Genomic DNA, 25,151 nt, shown 5'->3' with positions numbered 1-25,151 from the left:
TGTGCAGCCCGGAAGTGTGGGGGACCTAGTACACTCAGCGGAAAACTACAACCGACGCAGGGCAGGAGCCTGGAGATGAACGCGCCAGCCTCCCTGCACTTCAGCGGCGAGTCCGGGGGGCATGACATCCTAGCAGAACTGAGCCCCGCTGAAAATAGTGCTGGCACAAAAACACACCCTTACACTGGCTTTTCCTTTTCGCCTTTTTTATACTCCCTACTTCTTCATTCCTTCTTCCTGGAAGATCCTCGCAAATAAACTACCCAAACTCAAGTTCTCATCTCGGGCTTTACTTTCACAAGAGCTCAGATGAAGACAGATGACATGAGGGCATAGTTTTTAAGCCATCTGTCAGGTCTACAGTCTCATGATTGGTTCCCTCCCAAGAGGTCTGTCCCTGAGAACACCTGAAAAATAATATGAGTACTCAGATTGGTCCATGCCCACCTTGAGCTGAATCATGTGGCCAGGGTGTTGGGACGTGTCAGTTAGCCCAGAATGAGTTATGCTTACACTGGGCTGGAGGCTGTGGTCGGCCCCACCAGTGTCACATACACAGATAAGCAGGGTTTCCATGAAAAATCAGTTAGTTTGCTAAAAGGAGAGGTAATAAATGCTAGCTAGATTGAACAAGAGCTGCTCATTAAGAAAGTCACCAAAGAGTCCCTTCACAGCTGGGTACCACAGGGGACTCTGACAGCAGAAATAAGTAAGAAGATTATAGCACCTTTTCCAGGGGAGCAATATTACCTATTAGGGTTAGAAATGACCTGAGACATCATTTCACCAAAAGACCTCAAATATTAGAGATGTTCAGAGAGAGATTAAGCCCATATGTTTGAGATTGTCCAGCCAACAACTGGTAGTTCTTGATCAGGAACGCAAGATTCCAATCTCTTGCGCTGGGCTAATTGCACTGCAAAAATCAAGGTGGTTCTGATTATCCGTCCTTCCTCACAGTGGCTGCTTCCTCTGTGAGCCTGACAGTTCTAAATTGTAGGAACTACAGAATGATGCTTCAAAAACACCACACTGTTATAAAAATGATAGACTTGGCTCTAATACAGGTCCCCTTCTGGATTTACTAATTCAGCCCATTAAGTCTAATCTGTGTCTATAGAGAAAAATGTTGACTCCTGATTTACTTAGCTCACAAGACTGTATTTCTTTTCACACACAGAGTGCCTGGGACAGTCTTAACTTGGCTCTCAGTCACCCTGCCTGTATTAAGATTTAGGAAATAATAGAGAAAAGGAGGTTGAAAGGAGGGAGATACAGATTTGGCTGGAAGCTTTCACAGCAAAAGAGGACTTTCCCTCCCTTTTGAAGGACAGATCACGTACAGATCGACTGGGAAGGAGGCATGGGCTGGGGGTGGGGGACGGAAATGAGAATGTCTGGGCTGGGGGGAGGCATCTGGCTTTGCAGTGAGGACAAAGGAACTGAGCTAAACGTGTGAATAAATCAGAGAAGACCTGATGAGGGCGGAAAATATAAAATAAATATGAACAACAGTGATAGCACAAGGTGTTGCCTACAGAATGTGGCATAAGGGCAGGAGGGAAAAGTGGGGGAAAGAAAAGGAGAAGCTGAATTTAAGAGACTATCAAAAGGAACAGAAAAAAAGAACTTAGGCTTATATTATTAACCTTATAAAGGCAAGGACAAAACTGAAAGCTTAGCATAGTAATATCAAATTCTGGGAAGAAGGTAGGGTGAGATGGAAGGACAACAATACATCGAGAGAGACAGTTTCAAGAGGAGTACTTAGAGTAAAGGAGGCCAACAATGGAATAAATGGGAGCAGAAATGAGCAGAGGCTGTTCCTGAGCAGTGGCACTAGGAGTGGGGAAGGGGGAGTTAGTCCACCAGAAGCTTTTCTGCACTATTTGAATCATCAACAGATGCATGCCCTGCTTCGAGCTGTGAAAAACAAATTCCATACTTCAGCAGTTACCCCATCAGCCTGAGCTGTGCAACCATTCTGTGCCTAGCACTGTGCCTGGGATCAGGAATAAGAAGATAAATAAGAGAGAAAAAGGCTAAGGGTGAGAATGGAGAAATCTTTCTGGTCAGGAGAAATGCAACAAGGGTGTGAGAGAGTACCCAAAGAGGTAAACTAGGCAGCAGATACTGAAAAATGAAGAAGAATCCATCAAATAAACAATGAAGCCAAGACACTGACAGCAAAAAGACCGGAATGTCCCAAATACTAAAGTCATGGACTGTGATGACAGCTTTGAGCAACTCAGATTGTGCAGTATTGCTGGTACTCAGGATGCTGGATTAGGCAGCTGCAGGGACAAATAAGTCCCAGTCAGGAAGAGCCCATGATTTCACACTTAGGGGTTTGAATTGTGTTCTGCAGACCTTGGGTCACTAACACAAATACATGGAACAATAGTTGGGCAGGTAATGAAAGCAGGAGAAGACAAAGGAGAAATCCAGGGCTGCATGAGAAAGCTCATGTCCTCATGGGGCATGAGGTGCAGCAGATTGCTCCCATCCAAGGGTCCAAACCCAGTGTCAGAGATTTTCTAGTTTTCAGATAAATCTAGGATTCAAGATTTTCATGTGAAACCTCTAAATTTAAAAATATTGGCAACTTTGTTAGTCAGGCTATGCTATGCTATGCTGTGACAACAAAGAAGCCCCCTGTGTTCTGCAGTATAACATAGCAATGGTTTATTTCTCACACAAAGTTCAGAATGGTTGGAACATCTCTCTTCCTTGTTGTTCCTATATCAACAGGATGTCATGGACTTCAAGGTCATTGAAGCAGAAGAGGAGAAAGTACCTTACCTCTTAAGAGGCAGACATCCATTGGCTGGAATGAGTCCCTTGCCCTCAGTCTACTTTAAAGAGAGACTAGAAAGTATCACAGCACATCTGGGTGTGTGATGAGCAATTAACTATGCCTGCCACAGGAATGAATGCAAATTTTATTCTTAAATACCACATGGTCCTATTTATAACAGTTGGTTTGAGCAGAGAGGTGGCAGTTTAAGATCTCTGCCAGAATTGAGGATCAAAGATTCTTAAAAATATATCACATTTTCATTTTACATAAATTTATTCCAGAAACAGTGTGGACTGCTGACTGGAGTAAGACTGGAGGAAGGATAGTTTTTGAAATTACCTTGGGGAGCAATCTGGAGGGCCTGAAACAGGACAGGACCAGCAGGGACAGAAGAGAAGGGATGCTCATAAGTGCTATCAGTGCTGTCACTTTGCAATAAAGAGGAGGAGGCCCATAATGTTTCTGTGGATTGCCCAAGGTTGCAAGGTTACTAAGCAGCTGTCCAGGACCTCTCTCTTCATTCAGCACACTTTTTATTACATGGATAGGGGGTTAGAAAGGAAAGCTAATGGAAATATAACATCTTTGACTTTGAGAACTGGGCTTTGGGGAGCTTATGTAAGGCAAACTCTCCGTGCCATCAGATTTTGTTCATAACTGATTCTGCGAACCTCCTTGAAGGTATTACTTTCTTCTTAACTTATAAGACCTGTCAATGGGTAAACATCAAACAGATAACGTATTCATTTTCTAACCTTGATTCAGACTCTTTTCCTTTTACCTTCTGGGATATCCTCAGCTTAAGAAAGAAATGTTTTTATCTCTCTCACCTCTAAACGTGTCCTAGTGATGGAACAGCAAGCATTCTAATCAGCCTAGCTCTGAACCATCTGTGATGAGATTTCTTCCGGAGGATTCATCTCAGTCTCTAATGCTCAGAAGTAGTTAATCCACTTGAGCCTAAAGCAGAAAGAAAATAAAGGAAAACTGTTGGGCAGGAGGGAGCATATGTGTGTGGGAGAGAAGATGGATTAAATGGAGCAGTGCTTATTTGCCCTAAAGCTTTGGAAAATGAGAACATAATACATCTGTGTAAGAGCACATAAGAAAAGCTAATGTTAAGCAAAAAGTTCTAATATTAATTATGTGGAGACTCTATAGCAGGCACCGGGCCAGTCATTCAACACTGGCCCTATTTCCCCTGTGGTGGCTAATATTATCCCCACTTTACAAATGAGCAAATGGAGACTCAGAAATGTACCAAATCACAAGCTACTAGAGAATCCTTGTTATTTAAACCCAAAGTCTGAATTTTTGCTCTTTCCGGAATCCTATGTAACATCCTTATATTCAGATTCAAAAAATGTTCATCAAATACTTATCCTGAACCCCAAACTCTGAATTACTGTTATTTATCCCTTAAAAAAATCCCATGAGGTCAGTATTGTTCCACTGACTACAACAAAGGAAACAAGTGGATAACGAGAAGAATGAACTGTTGTTTTGTTCTGGGTACCAGCGGAAATAAACGGCAGAAGCTCAACTTCCTGAGAAAACAGCCTTCTTCATTTTGGTCTTTTTCTACTCTGCTTGGGAACACCTTCCTGATAATGAGTGTCTGCATTGGTTTCTGGTCTTTCTCCCTTGGCCTAAAGGACCCACGGAGAGAGAATTTGTGGGAGGAAAATCATTTTAATTATGACAGCCATTTGGGGACACATATATTATCAGCATGTATCCTTATAACAACAGCATAAGACATATGTTAACAGAATAGTCAGTATAATGATGTCCTGAAGGGAAATTAATTCGATGAAAAGGTAAATACATCTGAGTGTGAAGTTGGTCCCTGAGGCATCTTTGTTATGAGATTTGAGCAAACATTTGAGAATTTGTGATTCTCATGCACAAACACCATTGTTAGAATAAGATCCAAATGGGCTAACCATCTGAATGATATATTCATGAGGTCAAACATACAATAAAAAATATTTACTACATGTGCAAAAAAATGGGAAAATGTGACCCATAATCAAGGGATAAAGTAGACAGTAGAATAAGTCCTGAGATAATTCAGATAATGGAATTAGCCGACATGAGTGTTAGAAAGCTATTGAAATTATGTTCGTGGAAAGGATGAACATAAGAGTAAATAGATGGAGAATCTTAGCAGAGAAATTAAAACTTTAGAAAAGAGCCACATGGACAATCTAGAACTAAAAAGTACAACAAAAGTGAAAAGTTCACTAGTGATTATACCGAGATTTTTGTCTACTTATTGCACCAGATACTGAGAAAAGGGTGTAAAATCTCCAACTATGATTATAGACATGTATAAATTTTTAACTTTGGTATTATCATATTTTGCTTTATAAAAGTTCAAAGCTCTGTTACTAGATGTAGAATTTTAATGGTTAATTTTATGTCAACTTGGCTGGACCATGGGGTATACAGATATTCAAACATTATTCTGAGTGTTTCTGTGTGGGTATTTTTTGATGAGTTTAACACTGAAATTGATATACTGACTACAGCAGATTGCCCTCCCTATTGCAGGTGGGCCTCATCTAATCAGCCGAAGGCCTAAATAGAACAGAAAAGCTGATCTTCCCCTGAATGAGGGGGAATTCTTCCTGCCTGACTGACCTTAAGATGGGACATTAGCCATTTCCTGACTCCTGAGATAAAACTGAAACATGGGACCTTGCTCAGTCCTGAGCCTCCTGGCCTTCAGATGACCAACACCAGCAACTCTTCCGGTTCCCAGGCCGTCGGACTCACACCGGAACTACATCAGTAGCTCTCCAAGGTCACAGCTTGCAGACTGTAGATCTTGGGACTTGTCAGCCTCCATGAAAGCATGAGATAATTCCTTTTACTAAATTGCATACACATCTTATTCATTAGGTTTTTCTGGAGAATCCTGACTAAAACTAATCTGGATTGTTCTCTCTTCCTGGTGAATGATTATTTTGTAACCTTTGCCAGACAATTTTAGATCTCTATTTCTTTGGCATTGGTTAATAGAGCTTTAATTAGTTTTTTTGGTGCTGTCATGTATGCCTGATTCTTTATGATCTATGTAGCCTTGTGTGGGTGTTTATGCATTTGAAGGAGCTCGCACCTTTTCCATTCTTGGAAGTCTGATTTTAGCAGGTAAAGAGTTTTCCTTATCAGTTTCCAGAACTGCTGGGATTGCCTCTGGAACCATCATCATGCTGGGTTGGAGGCGGGTCTGTCTGGGCTGCTGCTGGGTCTATAGCGGGGCTGTAATTTGTGGGCCTGTTAACAGGGACTCGGGTGGCATGGATCTTGTCTGGTTCTTGGATGAATGGAAATGCCTCCCAGGCCTTGTCCAGGTGGGTGGCCCTGGAACAAAGGTGTCTGTCAGGTTCTCAGTTTGGGCTGCAGACAGTGGGCCTGACACCAGGTGCGTGTATGGATGTGTTCCCTAAGAGGGCTCCTGCCTGGTCACTGGATGGTTCTTTGGGAGGGCAGGTCTGACCCCAAACCATGGCTGAGGGGGGATGTTTCAGATTCCACAACCAAGGCTGAAGTCTGCAGATCTGGCCCTTGAGATCTGATGGGCATGTCTTCCACCAGGTGTCTGAGTGACAGATCTTCCTGACCGGCTGGACGGGGCTACAGCTGACTTAAAGGACTGTTTCAGGATGTGTAGTCAGACCAAAGTTTGTAGGCTTACCTCTGGCAGCACAGGTGGGTGTGCATCTGGCGAGGTTCCTCGATGGACAGAACCACTCATGTTCTGTGACTGAGAGGGGTTGGAGCCAAGTCAAAGGGCACTTCAGGATCTGTGGCTGGATCGAAGTAGGCTGACCTGCCTTTGGGGGCACTAATGGCTGAGCGTCCCTTTGGGTGTCTGGATCAGTGGGACTGCTTTCAGTTAGTAGCTGGGAGGGCCTGGAGCCAGATCACCAGGTCATTTCAGAATCTGCTGTCAGACCAATGCTGTCTGGCTTTCCTCTAGGAGCATGACAGGTGTGCCTCCTGACAGGTCCTTGGAGCAGCAGGACCGCTCAGAGACAGTGGCTGGCAAGGTCTCAAGCCAAGGATAGGGACACTGTAGGATCCCTGGGGGTGCTCTCAGGAGTGTGTCTCCCTGGGTCCCTGGGCAGGCAGGACTGCTCCTGGACTATACCTGGGAGTGGCTAGAGCCCAGTTAGGGGCCATTTCACAATTTATAGTCAGACTAAATTTGGTGGGCTTGCATCTAGAGGAAAAGAGAGGCTGATGTCAGGTCACAGCCCACGTCACAGTCCACAGCCCAGACAAAGCCAGACCTGTGGGCCTAGTACCAAAGGTATGGGAGTGTGTGACTCCTCCCAGGTCCCTTGGCATATGGTGCTGCTGACAGGACCAAAGCCAAATGGAGCTGTCACCATGTCCATGGGATTCAGAGCTGTTTCTGGGTTTGTAGCCAAGACCACAGTGAGCCAGTCAGCCACCTGGGTGCAGATCTACCTTCTCAAAATGGCTCTTGGTCTTGTAGTCGCTCAAGCTTCACAGCCTCCTACCTGGACCCCAAAGCCCCCATAAGGGCACTTTTGTCCAGGGGAGATACAACGGGGGGGTTCCCATATCCCACCATCCTGCTGACAACACCTCAATAATGAGTTTTAAATCTCTGAATTCAAGGTTTTCTCTTTTTCTTCTGCTTTTAGTTGATGCTTTGAATTCTTTAAGCTGTTGTTTTAAACTTTAGTTTGATTTTGCCCATGACATTCCTAGGTTTGGTTTCCTTTTTGTCTGTCCCATTGGGAGCTGGCTCAGCTTAGTGGACCTACAATTTGATGTTTTCATCCAGTTTGGGGAAGTTTTTACCATTATTTCTTCAACTATTTTTTTCTGCCCCAGTCTCATTCTATTTACTTTCTATAGATTTAATTACCTACATTTTAGGCTCTTTTTGTTTTATTGTAGTAAAATCTCCAGTAGCTCTTTTCTTCCCCTGCTTTTTATTTTCTGTCCTTTGCCTATCCTAACATTGAAATCAGGTAAGAGTCATCTAATTTTAATCTTTTTTTAATGTAAAGATTGTTTTGGCTTGTATAGGTCTTTTGAATTTCCACATACATTTTATAATCAATTTGCTGATGCTACAAAAATAATCTGATTGGAATTGCACTGAATGAATAGATGAATATATATTTTGTAATCATAATGGCAAGGTACTAGAAATATGAAAGAAGATTTTTAACAGAATAAAAAAATGGAATATATGATTATCAGCTTTACAAAGAGGGGATGGAGGGGAAAAGAGGTAATTAAAAACAAAGATGATAATCAGGAAGAAAATGAAGTTGGTTGATAGATACATATCTGAATATGCTTATAATCACAACACATATAAACTAATCTTTTAATAAAGATTATCACAATTACAGTGAGAGAGCTATCTCTTTCTACCTCTTATTGATCACAAGAGACAAATCTAAAATAAAAGTTCTGAGACAGGGAAAATCCATACACTGCATGTTATAAGCAAAGGGAAGCAGACAATGGCATATTCCTATTTTAAAAAGTGGAATCTAAAGTCAATAGCATTAATGAGAATGAGGATATTCACTCCTTAAATCTAAAAATAATAAGAACAGTATTTGATACATAGTGGACATCAATTAATATTTCTTGAATGAATAAATGAATATAGCAAGAGGAAAAAAGAGCCATGATTTAAAGCTCCCTTAAGGAAACTGGTAGATGAAGAATATTAATGACATGGAAAGTATATAAATTATTTAAATAATAAAATTAATTTAATGTAAAATTCTAACCCCAACAAATATAAAGTGTTTTTTAAGGTAAACATTCTCTCTTTACAAAAATTGACCATATCCTAAGTCAAAAAAGGATCTTGAAGTCTTAAGAAATTCAAATAACCAATGTTATACACCAGTGCTTGCTAACCTTCATTGTGAATAAAATTCACCTACTAAGCCTCAATCCCTAGACATTTGATTCAGTGGATCTGGGGTGGAGCTTAAGAATTTGCATTTATAGCAACTCTCAGCTGATGAAAATGGTACGGGTTCCTGGACCATATTTTGACAGCACATACTCTGACAACAATTTAAATCACATTAAAATCAGTGATAGATATCTTTAAAAAGGATTAAGAAAAATACTAGAGTGAAAATTGCAAAACATTTTGAAATGAACTATGAAAACATGGAATCAAAACCTCAGAGATTAAGTTAATGTGATATTTAGAAGTTAATATATAGCCCAATATGTATTTATTTATGAAAAGCAGCAATATGGGAATTAAATGAATTAGAGGTTCAATCAAGAAGCCAGAAACAAACAAAAATAGTTCTACTTCTGGTGATGAAGAGCTAGCCTGCAGCAGTCCAAAACTCCTGCTGAGAACACAGAGACTAGGTGGGTAGGATATAAAAATAAACTATTGAAATGTTCCAGAGCCACCAAGGGAGCAAGAACTTGAACCACAGAGGGAAGGGAAATACGCTGGAGTGAGCCTGACGTGCTACGTCATGTTTTCCTGCAAGGCACTGACAGATTTCTAAGTATTTCCGGTAAAAGGCTGAGAAGTTGAACAAAAAGGGGATGCTGAGGAGTGGGGAAACTGACCACATTTTGGCACTCTTTCGGAGCTAAAGAGAATAACAGGGACCACATGGCTGCTGAAATAGCCAGTTTGAGAAGCAAAGATGACACAGATTAGGGAAATGCAGAATAAAAAGCCTGCTAGTCTCACACACTTTTTACCAAAGAAATCTGCTTATTCATAAATGAAGGAAGCTAAGAGATGGCAGCCAGGGGACTGAGGAGCCGAACAGCTGAACAGAGTATCATGTTGGGGAATAACTGGGTGGCCAAGATAGAGGAACAATGGTAAACAGTCAAGATGTTCTCTAGGGACCTCTCTCTATGCATGTCTATATATTTTAGGAATAAGAGCAAGAAAAATTAAATCAGGTATTTCAAAGAGTGATACCCAGTTTCAGACAAACTTGATGAATTGATTATGGTAAACTCATAAACTAACCTGACATATATAGAATACTGTGCCCAATAGTTGCAGGAAACACAATCTTTTCAAATATATGTCTCACATTTACCAAAATTAACCAAATGATGGGTGATAGATTAGTCCCAGTAAATTTCAAATAGTAACAAAATTTAGAATTTATTACCAGCTCACATGGGAAATTAGCCAGAAAGCAATAACAGAAAAATAAAAAAATATTCTTATCTACTTGGAAATTAAGACATGTGCTTATAAATAATGCATGGATCAATATAATAATCTCAAGAAGATTAGAAAATAGTTTTATGTGTATTATAGTGAAAATATCTACCAAAACTTGTGAGATATCAAGTATACTTGAGCTAAATCAATATCCCTAAATATATATATTTGAAAAGAAGAAAGGTGGAAATTCAAAAACCTAAATACTCATCTCAAGAAGTTTGGTAAGAAATGGAAAAGTGACATTTCTCATAGAAGGAAAAAATGGAGATCAAAGCAGAAAATAACAAAATAGGAAACAAATATGCAGGAGAGAAAATCGATAGACATAAGCTGATTCTTTGACATGAAGAACAAAATTGATAAACATTTGAAAAACTGATTAAGAAAAGAATGTAGTACAAATGACAAATATCAGGAACATAAAAGGGCATTTTGCTGCAAGTCTGACAGACATTAGTATTATAATAAGAGGATATTATAAATGATATTTTTCAAATAGATTAGAAAAATTCCTAAAAACTGACCAAAGCTAATACAAGAAAAGATAAAAATCATAAACAAGCCTACCTTTTCTATTTTATTTATTTATTGTTTCTTTTATTTGTTATTTGCTATTTCCAGTAATAATCTACCTAAAAAACTTACAAGACCAATGAGTTCTTCCAACTGTTTAAGGAAGAAAATAATTAACTAAACCTACATTCTTCTAGATAACAGTGAAAGAAGAAATTCTTTTCACCTCATGTTGTCATACCAGTACAATTCTGACACCAAAACTTGCTGAGGTCTTTTGAAAGAAAAGTTACAGGTCAGCCTGTCTACAAAACATAACTGCATATTTTTAGCACAAAGTTGTTGATAAAATTATAACACTATAACCAAATTAAGAATAAAACAAATTTTCACTAAGGCAACACATTAAATCTACATGGAAATGCACACACACACACACACACACACACACACACACACTTCAGTAAGCGGTATTGTTACTGATGAAATATTGAAAGATTTCCCTTCTAAAAGGGGAAAAAAGAAAGTGATATTCAAAACCACTGTTATTAAATATTCTACAGAAAATCCTACAAGTTCAAAATGATAAATGACATATGAAAAGATACACAAAATAATTCATTATTAGGTAATTGCAATTTAAAATGACAATGAGTTATCACTACCCACTTATTAGAATGGTTAAAATCTAAAACACTGACAACACCAAAAGCTGACAAGGATGCACAGCAACAGGAACTCTCACCCATTACTAGTGAGGATGGAAAATGGTATAGTCATTCTGGAATACAGCTTCCAGTTCTTACAAAGTTAAACATGGTCTTGCCTTGTAATTTGACAGTCATGCTCCTAGATATTTACCCAACTGATCAGAAAACTTATGCCCACAGAAGAGCCTTTATGTGAACATTTATAGAGGCTTTATTAATAATCACCAACAACTAGAAGACACCAAGATGCCCTTCAATAGGCAAATGGATAAACAAATAGTGGTAAATATATGCAATGCAATATTATTCAGCATTAGAAATATATGAGGTATCAAGCCACAAAAAGACATGAATGAAACTTAAATGCATATTACTAAGTGAAATACATCAGAATGAAAAGATGATGTATGATTCCAACCACATGACATCCTGAAATACATGAAACAATCCTGAAACTCTCTGCAGACAGTAAAACTATCAGTGTTTGTCTATCAGTTTTACTGATAGTAAAACTATCAGTTCAGGAAATCAGGAGGAGGAGGGCATGATTGAGTAGGTGAAGCATGGACGATTTCAGGGTGGAGAAACTATTCTGTATAGTACTGTATGCTAGATATATCATGTTGAAATGGCTGCACTATTTTTCATTCTCACTAGTAATGGCTGAGATTTCCTACTGCTATGCGTCCTTGTCAGCATTTGGTATTATCAACTTTTTAAAAAATGTTAGTCATTCTAGTAATATTTGTCTCATAATTTGGTATTTGTCAAAACCCATAGAACTTTATGACATGAAGAATGAAACTTAATATTGAATTTTTTTCTAAATTTAGGAGATTGGACTACCCCAAAAAAGAATGCAGACTGTGACAAAAGAGTCTACATGTGTTGTAAATGTATGGAACAACCTCAGTGAAAAGGATACAAATGAACAATTCTGATACTACTCTAACAGATAGGACAATTAAGTAATGGATGATAAATGAGGGAAATAAGCCAAGTTTCTTACTGTTGGAGCTGGGATTTACAGATAAACCAGGGTAGGAGATTAGAATGATCCATGTAGTAATGGATTTGAATTGGGACCATAAATATGAACTCAGGTTTAGTTATGTTTAATCAATGGTGCTGAGCCAATTTGATTATCTGTATGAAAACAAAGGCAAAACCAAATAATCAAAAAAAAAAAAGCACTTTGACTCCTACCTGACACTGTAAAAGTATCCATTTCCAAGTGGACTGAAAATATGTAAGTAAACTGTGCAAGGTAAACCAATAAAGCTCCCATGAGACAATGTAAGAGAGCACTTCAGTGACCTTTGGATATGGAAACATTTCTTAAATGATACAAAATCATTAATCTTAGAGGAAAAGGCTCAACAAATAGCATTAAAATTAAGAACATAAGCTTATATGAAAATGAAAGCCACTGACGAGAGGAGATATTTGCAAGACATGATTTGACAAATGCCAGATCCAGATTTCATAGCAAGGCTTTCAAACTGATAAGTAAAAGACAAATGACCCAAATTAAAAACTGATAGAAGACTGGAACAGGTATTTCATAAAAGAGGACATCCAAATGGCAATAAAGAGTGAAAAGGTGCTCAACAAATAATGAATTAGAAGCACATAAACCCAAGCCAAGTGAGATATCACTACCCATCATCACTATGACTAATATAAAAAATGTCTAACCACAAGTATGGTTAAAGATGTGAAACAATTGCAACTCTCATTTCACTCAGGAAAACTTTGGCAGTATCTATTAAACTTGAACATAGATATAAACTATATCCAGCATTTCTACTTCTAGATATATATTCAACAGAAATGCATACCAATGAGCAACAAAAGTCAAATGCAGGAATACGCATAGCAACAGTTTATTTATATGAAAAGTGGGAATTTCCATCAATAACAGAATGGATAAATAAATCCCTATATATTTATTATTCATCAAAAGAACATTATATACCAATGAAAATGAATAAGCTATATATAGTATATATACATATTATATGTGCTATATATATATATATATGCAATAACATGAGTTAATATCAAAATATATTTGATTAAAGAGGCCAGATAAAAAGGAGTATATATTCGCTGATTCTACCAATACACTTTGAAAAAATAGCAAACTTCTTTGTGTTGCTAGAAGTTAGGACTTCCTCTGTCGAGGAGGCAAAGAGCATTTGGGAGGGAGCACTGGGAGGCTTCTGGGCTGGCAGTGGCATTGTTCTATTTCCTGAACGGTGCTGTGCTTACATGCATGTGTTTATTATTTTGAAAATTCATCCAGCTCGCACTCATAATTTATGTACTTTCCTGTATGCATGATGTACTTCAATAGAAGAATATAAATGCTAGGAAAAAAACAAAACCTAAAGAATGCACAGGGAGAAAATGATAAAACATGAACAAAAATGATATGATGATACGTGAGAAAAACAAAAAAGATCATCCATGACCACAGGTTGGTTTTGGGGGGAAAAAAGCATAATGAAAAGACAAAGTTGCTCATGAAATAACGGTGATAATTTTTTAAAAGACTAAATTATGCTCCAAAAAATAAAGGATATTAAAGTGATAATAATACTTCCCTGGTCCTTCCCAGCTTGTGCTAAAACTGTTTTGAGACAACCATGTTCAAGTGCTTTGAACTACGGATAAACTAAGGTTTATTTTCATTTTTCTTTTCATTAATCCAACAGGTGTGATCTATTGTTTGTGATTCAACATTCTGGATCTGCATAATAGAGAACACGCAATTCTTTTTCGAACCTCAAGAGAAATATTTCAATACATTCATGTTTTTCAGAATGATTAGCAGTATGGACACTGACATCACGAAAAATACTAATTCTAAAATAGTCAGAGATACTGAATTATCTTGCATTACTGTCTACTCAACAATAGCTATGCACTTGCCTTCTGGTATTCATTTGTAATTTATTAATTCCATCAGCATATATTTAGCTTTCAGTAAATGCTAGCCACATGTCTAGACCCTATGATGCAGCAATGCATAAAACATGACTCTTTTCCTATAAGAGCTCTAATCTTATGGGACAAAGACATCTACATGCACACGCAACTACATTACAGAGTATTATGTGACACCATAGAAATATGTGCAGGGTCATATGGTGACTCAGAGAAGAAAATAACTAAGTTTGCTGAGAGGGTGACCTAAGTACTGCAGGAAGAAGAATTAGCATGCTGTCCTCAGTAGGTATATGGTATGTAAGAATGCTCAATGATAATTATGAGTGTCCAAAGGACTTCATTTGTGAAGGACTTGATGGGCTGTGCTAAGATGTTCATTGCAGCCCACAGAGAAGAGCCCAGGAGGCTCCTACATAGATGGGTGAGGATGTCCAAGGAGATTTGGAAAAATAACATTCTGTTCATTCTGCTTTCCAGGCCCTGTGAGTGTCTCACCATCACTAGACTATATCATGAATGTTCTTCATATCTCCCTGCTTTGGACCATGCAATGTTCCATGATTAGTCTGCTTTTCAAACATGGTCTGTCTGCCACCATAAAAGTCCTGTGTTCTGGGAACTATCTTGAGCCTCTGGTATAGTTAGTTTCTCCCTCTACAATGTTTGCATATTGTCTTGCACATATACTATGACAAGATCCATTCCACTGAATTATAATTACCCTTCCAGGGAGGTCACCTCCACTGGACTCCGGGATCTCTGATGATTGTGGGCCCACTTCTTTGTAGCTTTAGTGCCCTGAAGAGTTCTAAGCACATAAGGGGTTTGATCAATATTTGCTAAATGTACATCTCAATCACACATTCTAAGCAAATGGTCTATCAAATAACTAGAACCAGACAAATGGATTTTTATATTGTGAGATAACTTTCAACAACTTTTCTGTTTGATGATGCAGAGTTTTTTCTAAACCAGTATCTAACTATATTGAAAGACATGCATAAATGCTTTGAAAAGAAAGTCAAGAAAAAATTATAACATTATTTGACATTAACTAGAAGCTAGCACTAAGCTAGGAATAGTGCATGCTGTGTGATGGTTAATTTTATGTGTCAATCGGCTAGACTGCAGTGCCCAGTTGGTTGATTAGACACCAGTTCAGATGTTCTGTAAAGGTATTTTTAGATGTAATTAACATTTAAATCAAAGACTTTGAGTAAAGCAGATTACCCTCCATAATGTGGGTGGGCCTTGTCCAATCCGTTGAAGGTCCTAAGAGAAAAGGCTGAGGTCCTTCAAAGTGGAAAGACTGTTGCTTATTAACTCAAGATTGCAACATCAAAAACATCAACTCACTGGAATTTCCAGCCTTCCAGGCTGACCTGCAAATTTTGGACATAGATATCCACGCCCCCCAGGATGACTAGATGCTCTGGCTTGCCGAGGCTCTCCAGGTTTTAGGATGTGGGGCACCTTCAGTTCCAGGAATCACCCCTGATCCCAGTCTGGTCATCTGAGGGAACTGTATTTCCTGCCCCTTGGCAAGGCCATGCGACTTACTTTGGCCAATGCAATGTGAGCAGAAACGGACTGTGAGTTGCTTCTGGGTGGAGGTGTTTAACTACCATTGTTCAACTCTCCAGCTTTCTCTTCTACTAGAGTAGAAGATGGTTGATGAATGTGTTGAATGGGACGTGAATGCTGAGCCTTCCCGGTGATACTTGTCCTGGAATATCTCCCAGACCACTGCTGGCGGGCTTTGGGTCAAGCCACTGAGACTCTGGTGTTGCTGATTACTTCAGACTATACTGTCTTGTCTTGAATAGTGTAGTGGGGGGTCTCTATAATTTTTCCATAGCTATCCTGTAACCAAGAAAAGGCACTTTTTGTTTAAGTAGATTTCTTGAGGAAGGAAATGCGTATTTTCACACTCAGAGACAGGGTCCAGGGGAGAAACCCAGATCGCAAGTGCCAGAGAAAGGGAGTTCTGGAGGGCAGGTACAGTTAGGGTGTGGTTATGGGGGGGAAGCCCGGAGGAGCATGGACCAAGGGCAGACAGCGCTTGCCCTGAGGGACTAGGGAACCGTTGAGAGACAGTGACCCTTTTAGGATGGGGATGGGGAACTTGTCATAAATGCCACTGTTCTCAGGTGAGTGCTAGACAGGGAATCTTTGGTTAAAAACCTTAAATAATTATTTTCTCTCTCTAAGCCTGCCAAGTAAAGGGGCAGGCAGCATATTCACTGAGATTTGATATGTGATGGTTGTGGAAATCCCACTGAATATCATCAGAGACATTTCTCCTAGATTTTCTTTATCTCCAGAAGGTAAAGAAGAAAGTTTGAGATAACCTAAAATTACAGGCACAATAAGGAGACACTAACAAGTGTGTTGGGGTTTTTTTAATCACGGAATTCACTATGGTAACTATGAAGAGTTTTGAGTCCCTCATTTCCTGCTTATCTCATTAACTACATTTATATCACAAATGATTTGACTTTCAGTTTGTTGACAAGAATAGACAAAGTAATTAAATAATTATAGACAGGAAATGTCCTTTGCTGCAAGCAAGGCGGATGTGAGGCAAGACAATGTGAAAAGAACCCAACCCCAGCCAAAGCTTGAGGCTCTCAGACCCAGGGGTCAAGAGAAAGGCTATTCCTTTCACAGCTCCCCTGATCTAAATCCGAGAACCACCATCTGCATGCAGGTGTCCCTCAGCATCGACTTGCTATCTGCACCCACGTAGATTTGCGTGTATTCTGCTGTCTGTGCATTTCAAAATTAATTGGTCAATTTTCTAAAAATGTAGTTGAAGTTTCCAATTATATTTTTTCATGTTTGGATGTGAAGATTCTTTTGTGTTGAATTCCTAGATGTCAGAGTTGAAAGAGTTCTTTCTAAATGAGTCAGAGCACACTCAGAGAGCTGATGTGTTTTATCTGAAGTCAAATAACACATTTGCTAACACTTGATGCATGCCCAGGTCTACATTTGGGCTGGGAATGTAAAAGGCAGGCAGCATTTTTCTATCCTACTGTGAGGCTAGTGCTGTATCTTAACAAGAAATTGGTTCTCTGGGCCAGGGAAGAGAAATCAGTTCATTCTGCCTGAAATACATGGTGTCCAAAAGGATATTCAGAGAATGAAAAATAAAAATTAATGAACACATAGGGAAGAGGGCACTAAAAGCAGAGAGAGATCCTATGCGAAGAGCTTGACAGAAGCTCTTCTATCTCTTGAAGATGACCAGACTCTTTAAAAAATTAAAGATTCATAACAGGCAACACAAAATAGAGAAAACATTTGGATAAAGAGCAGAGCAGATCGATTTTAAATTCCCGCCCCCTCCCACACTTGTAAAGAACAGGGAAGTTGCATATACTCTCTTTGAGCCTGTTTCCATATCTGCAGATTGAAGAAATAATACTAATTTCATATATACTATGAGAATCGAATGTATTCTTTCAACCCTTATTGAGTACATAACCAGTAGCAAGAGTTAAAATATTTAACAACTAGCAAAACACAGGCACTGCCCAATCAGAATTTATACTGCCCATTACAAAGAGAAACACAAAACAAAACAAAACAAAAGCAGAAAAGTATAGGTAAATTTCACCTTAAATGAGCACTGGTATAGGTGGGAATACAGAAATAGATGGGACAGAGCCGCACCTTCCATCCCTTGAGGGATTCAAAGTACTCTGGAAGAACCTCAGACACACAACAAAACGCACTGTTGTGTTCCAGACAGCAGGATACGTCAGGTCATGGTTGAAAGGCCCCGGCACAGAGCTTGTTACTTAGCTGGCACTCTCTCCTTTACACTTGCCTCCATAGGGAAATTGGTCTTTGGTATGGTGAGGTCAAGATTCACTTTATTTGAGATAAATGGGAGAAAAAAAGACAAATCAAAGATGGAAAATAATTCACTTAGATTATAAATAAAAGGAAACCAGTTAAAAAACCCAACCCATTTAGCGGTTCACCTCACACCACGAGCATGCTACCCTGCACTCACCTGTAATTTGTTACTGTTACCTGAGCACAAGTAGTCTCAATAATCTAAAAATAATTACCATTATTTCCAGTGATCCAGGTGTCGATTTTATGTATTCACTTCATTTAATCCTCTTTGAACCTGTTACAATGGTAATATTATCTCTAGTTTATCAGGTAAGAACTGAAGGTCAGAGAAGTAAAGTAAATTGGCCAAGGTCACTATAGGTCACCATTCTAGATAAACATAATGACCTAGAGTTTTCAGAGCAGCCTAATTCTCTGCCTTTTTCTCATAGCATGAGGACCCATTGAAACAAAAGGCAAAGACTCTTTGCTAAAATGGGCAACATTACAAGACACTGGAACCCCAGTCTTAAACAGGAACAATATAATACTATGAAAAGTTTTAAGGAAATATGTTGCAGCATCAGAAGTATGGTTACTTAATGATTCTTCCTGTTATGTGAATACAAAAAGAAAGAGAGGTAGAGATTTATTAGGAAAAGGGGGATTTTAGCATTATCCTTGTACGTATAGTGATTTATAATCTGCAACATTAAAAAAATATCTGGGGGAGAGAGGTGGCTCAAGATGGTGGAGTAGGAAGGCAAGGTGGACACCTCCTCTCACACACACACACAAAGGAAGCAACTAGAGCAAATACAACTAAACCTGAAAATGACCGGAAGACTGCAGAACAGACCATCTATACCTGGGGAAGAAGAGAAGACCACACAGAAAAGGGTAAAGTAGCAGAGTCACAATTGAGTGGGACTCAAGCCATCCCTGACCCAGCCTATTGGCAGGAGGAAAAGAAATAGGGTGGGGAGGAGTTAGAAGCCCAGGAACTGTATGCACCTAGTCCTGGAGATCTGCCCCAGGATCATGAGTCCACAGTGCATTGGGTTCTGGTGGTTAGCAGGACTGGACACCAGGGACAGTTGGAACACCCTGGGAGGCTGAGATACCAGCCACTGATGGAGGCCAGGCACACCCCACTGGTTCCACTGAGATCCAACACAGCAGCCGTTCGAAAGATTTGCCAATAGTGGGAGGGGAGCCAGAGTGGTGAGGGGTGGAATGAACTATCTCTGCCAGAGAAAGGGCAGGTGGATGACACCTCCCCAGCCCTCCCTTGGCCCAACAGGTCAGGCACTGTCAGGAGCCCTTGATGTTCCATCCCCCTCCTTGGCAGCTCAGCCGCAAGGTGCTTCCCTGTCCACCACTGACGCAGCAGCCCTCTTGGCCCAGCAGCATCAGACTTCGCTGGCTGGTGGGCAAAGGGAGACTCTCCCAGCTTTCAGGGCCCTGTTTCAGCCCGACTGGGAGGCACCTGCAGGAGCAGCTCCAAGAGCTCCTTCCTTCCCAAAGGTGGCCAAGCTGGGTGCTGTGCACCACTGCTGCTGCTAGGGGGCACCTGCGGGACTCACTGCTGCAGCAGTTATGTACCAGCCACCCTAGAACCAGCTGCCTCTGATGCCGGCAAAGCCCCTCACCACACAACTTGCTACAACCCCTTGCCTGCGCACCAGCATGCCTCTCCACCACCCACAACACCACCTCAGCGAGGCCCCACATTCTTCCAGTGCCAGACTCACTACCTCAGCCTGCCTGAGCACCCGTGCAGCACAGTTCACTGCCATTGCTGCACACCTTGCCACTACTGCATACCCATGCACCTTCCCACTGCATGACTTACCACCACTGCCCAGCACCTGCACACTCTGCAAGCAGGCAACTTGTCACCACAGCAAGCCTGTGTGCCTTGCCATTCTACAACTTGCCCTGCAATCACCCAGCCTACCTAGTTAACCCATCAGCCACATCATTGCTGTAGGGCAGGCAAAGGGCAGCCCCACCCACAACAATCTTAGCAGAAACCATTGCTCTGATCACATAGGCCCTGCTGAGGCAAACCACTGGCTTCAGCACACTCAGATAAAACACTGCCTGCAAAGAGACATAAATGTGACCCTGCCAATAACCCACCAAGAGCAACTGGGGCTCCACTGCAAAGGAGAAACAGGCACTGGAGAGGAAAGAGTTCTAAGCTTCTGTGAACCATAGGATGCCTTCCTCATAAAGCCATTACTCTCTAGATCAGGAAGCATAGCAGAATTAACTATGCAAAGGAAGAAACACAGAAACCCTGACAAAATGAGGAGGCAGAGGAATATGTTCCAAACAAAACCACAGGATAAGGTACCAGAAAAAGGACTAAATGAAACACTGCTCACCAATTTTCTTGAAAAATATTTCAAAGTAGAAGTCATAAATATGTTCACTGATCTGCAGAAATGCATTAAAGATCTTAGGGAGGACTTAAACAAAGGGATACAAGAGCTGAAGAACACAATAATTGAAATGAAATATACAATGAATAATAGATTGCTGCAAGTGTAGGAGACAGTCAGTGAGATGGAAATTAGAGAACAAGAACACAATGAAGCTGAGGAACAGAGAAAAAAGGGTCTATAGGAATGAAAGAATGATAAGAGATCTGTGTGACCTATTCAAACAGAACAATATTCACATAATAGGGTACCAGAAGGAGAGGAGAGAATCAAGGGATAGAAAGTCTCTTTGAGGAAGTAATTGTTGTAAACTTCCCCAATCTGGGGAAGGAAACTGACATGCAGGCCATGGCAGCACAGAGAACCCCTAACAAAAGGAACCCCAGGAAGACAACACCAAGACATATAATAATTAAAATGGTGAAGATAAAGGATAAGGAGAGAATATTGAAAGTAGACAGAGAGGGAAAAAAGATTACTTATAAGGGAAACCCCATCAAGTTATCAGCAGAAACTTTACAGGCCAGAAGGGAGTGGCATGAAATATTTAATGTACTGAAACAGAAGGACCTTCAACCAAGAATCCTCTACCCAGCAAGATTATCATTTAAATTTAAATCAGGATTAAACAATTTCCAGATAAATGAAGGCTCAAAGGACTTATAACAAAACTAGCATTACAGGGTATGTTAAAGGGACTGCTGTAGATGGAAATGTTCCTAAGGTTAAATAGTTTTTACCAGCAAAATTAAAGCCACAGTACAGGCAGCAGAACAATTAATTATCAAACAAGTTAGAAATTAAAACAAAAGTAGCCAAACCAACTATACATAAATCAATCAAGGGATACACAAAAAGTGCAGATTACAACATCTAATACATAAAGTGCAGAGGAGGAAAAAGAAGAAAAAAAAGTACTTTTAGTTTGTGTTTGAAAAAGAGTAATCAGCAACTTAATATAGACTGTTATATAGTCAGGAAGCTATCCTTGAACATTTGGTAACCAGAAACCTAAAGCTTGTAATAGATACACAAAAAATTAGAAAAGAGAAATCCAATCATGACACTAAAGAAAACCATCAAATAACATGAGAAGAGTAATAAGAGAGGGAAAAAGGAACAAAGCTATAAAAACAAACATAAAATAATTAACAAAATGGCAATAAGTATATACCTGTCAATAATTACCTTAAATGTAAATGGACTGAATGCACCAATCAAAAGACAGAGTGGCAGAATGGATAAAGAAACAAGACCCATCTAACATGCTGCCTACAGGAGGCTCATTTAATACAGGAGACCCAAAGACATACACAGACTATAAGTGAAGGGAAGAAATAAGATATTTCATGCAAACAATAGGGAGAAAAAAGCATGAGTAGCAGGACTTACATCAGACAAAACATATTTCAAAACAAAAAAGTAATAAGACATTACATAATGATAAAGGGATCAGTCCAACAAAAGGATATAACCACTATAAATACCTATGCACCCAACATAAGAGCACCTAAATATGTAAAACAAATACTAACAGAATTAAAGGGGAAATAGGAAATAGGTTACAACACATTCATTGTAGGAGACTTTAACACACCACTCACGTCAATAGACAGAACAACTGGATGGAAAATAAGGAAACAGAGGCACTGAACAATACATTAGATCAGATGGACTTCATAGACATCTACAAAACACTCCACCCAAAAGCAGCAGGGTACACATTTTTCTCAAGTGTACCTGGAGTACTCTCCAGAATAGATCAATACTAGGCCACAAAAAGAGTCTCAAGAAATTCAAAAAGACTGAAATTGTATCAAGCAACTTTTCAGACCACAATGGTATGAAACTAGAAATAAATTACACAAAGAAAAAAAGCTTACAAATACACAGAGGCTAAGCAACATGCTTCTAAATAATTAATGGATCAATGACCTAATTAAAACAAATAAAACAATATATAGAGACAAATGAAAACAAAAATACAATGGTCCAATATTTGTGGGATGCCACAAAGGGCATTCTAAGTACATCAACAAAGGGTTACCTTAAGAAACAAGAACAACCCCAAATAAAGTCTAAACTCATAATTGAAGAAACTAGAAAAAGGAGAACAAATGAAACCCCAAATTAGTAGGAGGGACATAATAAAGATCAGAGCAGAAATAAATAATATAGAGAATAAAACAATATAATTTAAAAGCTGCTTCTTTGAGAAAATAAATGAAATAGATAACCCCCTGGCTAGACTTATCAAGAAAAAGAGAGAGAGTACCCAAATAAGCAAAATCAGAAACAAAGAAGAAATAGTCACAACAGATACCACAGAAATACAAAGAATTATTAGAGAATACTATGAAAAATTATATGCCAATAAACTGTACAACCTAGAAGAAATGGAAAAATTCATAGAAAAATACAACCTTCCAAGATGGGCCCAGGAAGAAACAGAAAATCTGAACAGATCAATCACCAGCAATGAAATTGAATTGGTAATCAAAAAGTTCTCAAAAATGAAACTCCAGGTTCAGATGGCTTCACAGCTGAATTTTACCAAGCATTCAAAGAAGAGCTAAAACCCATCCTTTTTAAAGTATTTCAAAAAGTAGAAGAGTAGGGAATGCTTCCAAACTCATTCTATGAGGCCAGCATCATTCTAATACCAAAACCAAAGACACCACAAAAAAGAAAATGATAGACCAATATCCCTGATGAACACAGATGCAAAAATCCTCAACAAAATATTAGCAAACTGAATCCAAAAATACATCAAAAGGATCACCCATCACAACCAAGTGGGATTTATTCCAGGAATGCAAGGATGCTATAATATTTGTAAGTCAATCAGTATCATAACACCACACTAACAAAAAGAAGGACAAAAACCCACATAATCATCTCCATAGCATGAAAAAGTATTTGACAAAATTCAACATCAATTCATGAAAAAAACCTCTTAACAAAATGGGCATAGTAAAGGTCATATATGACAAACCCACAGCCAACATCATACCTAACAGTGAAAAACTGAAAGCTTTTTCTCTAAGATCTGGAACAAGACAGATTTCCACTCTTACCACTTTTATTTAACATAGTATTGGAGGTCCTAGCCATAGCAATCAGACACCACCAAGAGATAAAAGGCATCTAAATTGACAAGGAAGAAGTTAAGCTGTCACTATTTGCAAATGACATGTTATATATAGAAAACCTAAAGACCCCACCAAAAAACTATTAGAGCTAATAACTGAATTCAGCAAAGTTGTAGGATACAAAATTAATACACAAAAATCTGTTGCATTCCTATATACTAACAATGAACTGGCAGAAAGAGAAATCAGAGAAACAACTCCATTTACAATTTCATCAGAAAGAATGAAATACCTGGGAATAAACCTAACCATGGAGGTGAAAGACCTATACTCTGAAAACTATAAGACGCTTGTGAGAGAAATTAAAGAAGACACTAATAAATGGAAATCTATCCCATGCTCATGGATAGGAAGAATTAATATTGTCAAAATGGCCATCCTGCCCAAAGCAATTTACAGATTCAATGCAATCTCTATCAAACTACCAATAGCATTATTCAATGAATTAGAACAAATAGTTCTAAACTTTACATGGAACTGCAAAGGACCCCAAATAGCCAAAGCAATCCTGAGAAAGAGGAACAAAGCTGGGGGGACTATGTTCCCTGACTTCAAGCTCTACTACAGTAATCAAAACATTTGGTACTGGCATAAGAACAGACCCATACATCAATGGAACAGACTAGAGAGCCCAGATATAAACCCATACATAAATGGTCAATTAATATATGATAAAGGAGCCATGAATATACAATGGGGAAAAGACAGCCTCTTCAACAACTGATGTTGGGAAAACTGGACAGCTGCATGTAAGAGAATGAAACTGGATTATTGTCTAACTCTATACACAAAAGTAAACTCGGAATGGATCAAAGACCTGGATATAAGTCATGAAATCATAAAACTCTTAGAAGAAAACACAGGCAAAAATCTTTTGAACATAGCATGAGAAATTTTTTTCCCAGACACATCTCCTCAGGCAAGGGAAACAAAATAAAAAAATGAACAAGTGGGACTATTTTAAATTAAAAAGCTTATGTACAGCAAAGGACACCATCAGCAGAACAAAAAGGCATCCTATAGTATGGAAGAATATATTCATAAACAATTTATCTGATAAGGTGTTAACATCCAAAATATATAATGAACTCATATGTCTCAACACCAAAAATCACAAATAACCTGATTAAACAATGGGCAGAGGACCTGAACAGACATTTCTCCAAAGAAGAAATACAGATGACCAACGGGCACATGAAAAGATGCTCCACATCACTAATCATCAGGGAAATGCAAATCAAAACCACAATGAGATATCACCTAACACTAGTCAGAATGGCCACTATCCAAAAGACAAGAAATAACAAGTGTTGATGAGGATGTGGAGAAAAAGGAGCCCTCCTACACTGTTGGTGGGAATGTCAATTGGTGCAGCCACTGTGGAAAGCAGTATGGAGGTTCCTCAAAAAACTCAAAAGAAAAATACCATATGACCCAGTAATTTCACTTCTAGGAGTTTACCCAAAGAACACAAAATCCCTGATC

This window comes from Manis pentadactyla, chromosome 3, assembly GCF_030020395.1.
Source record: "Manis pentadactyla isolate mManPen7 chromosome 3, mManPen7.hap1, whole genome shotgun sequence".
Taxonomy (NCBI): Eukaryota; Metazoa; Chordata; class Mammalia; order Pholidota; family Manidae; genus Manis; species Manis pentadactyla.
Note: the sequence above shows the minus strand (reverse complement) of the source record.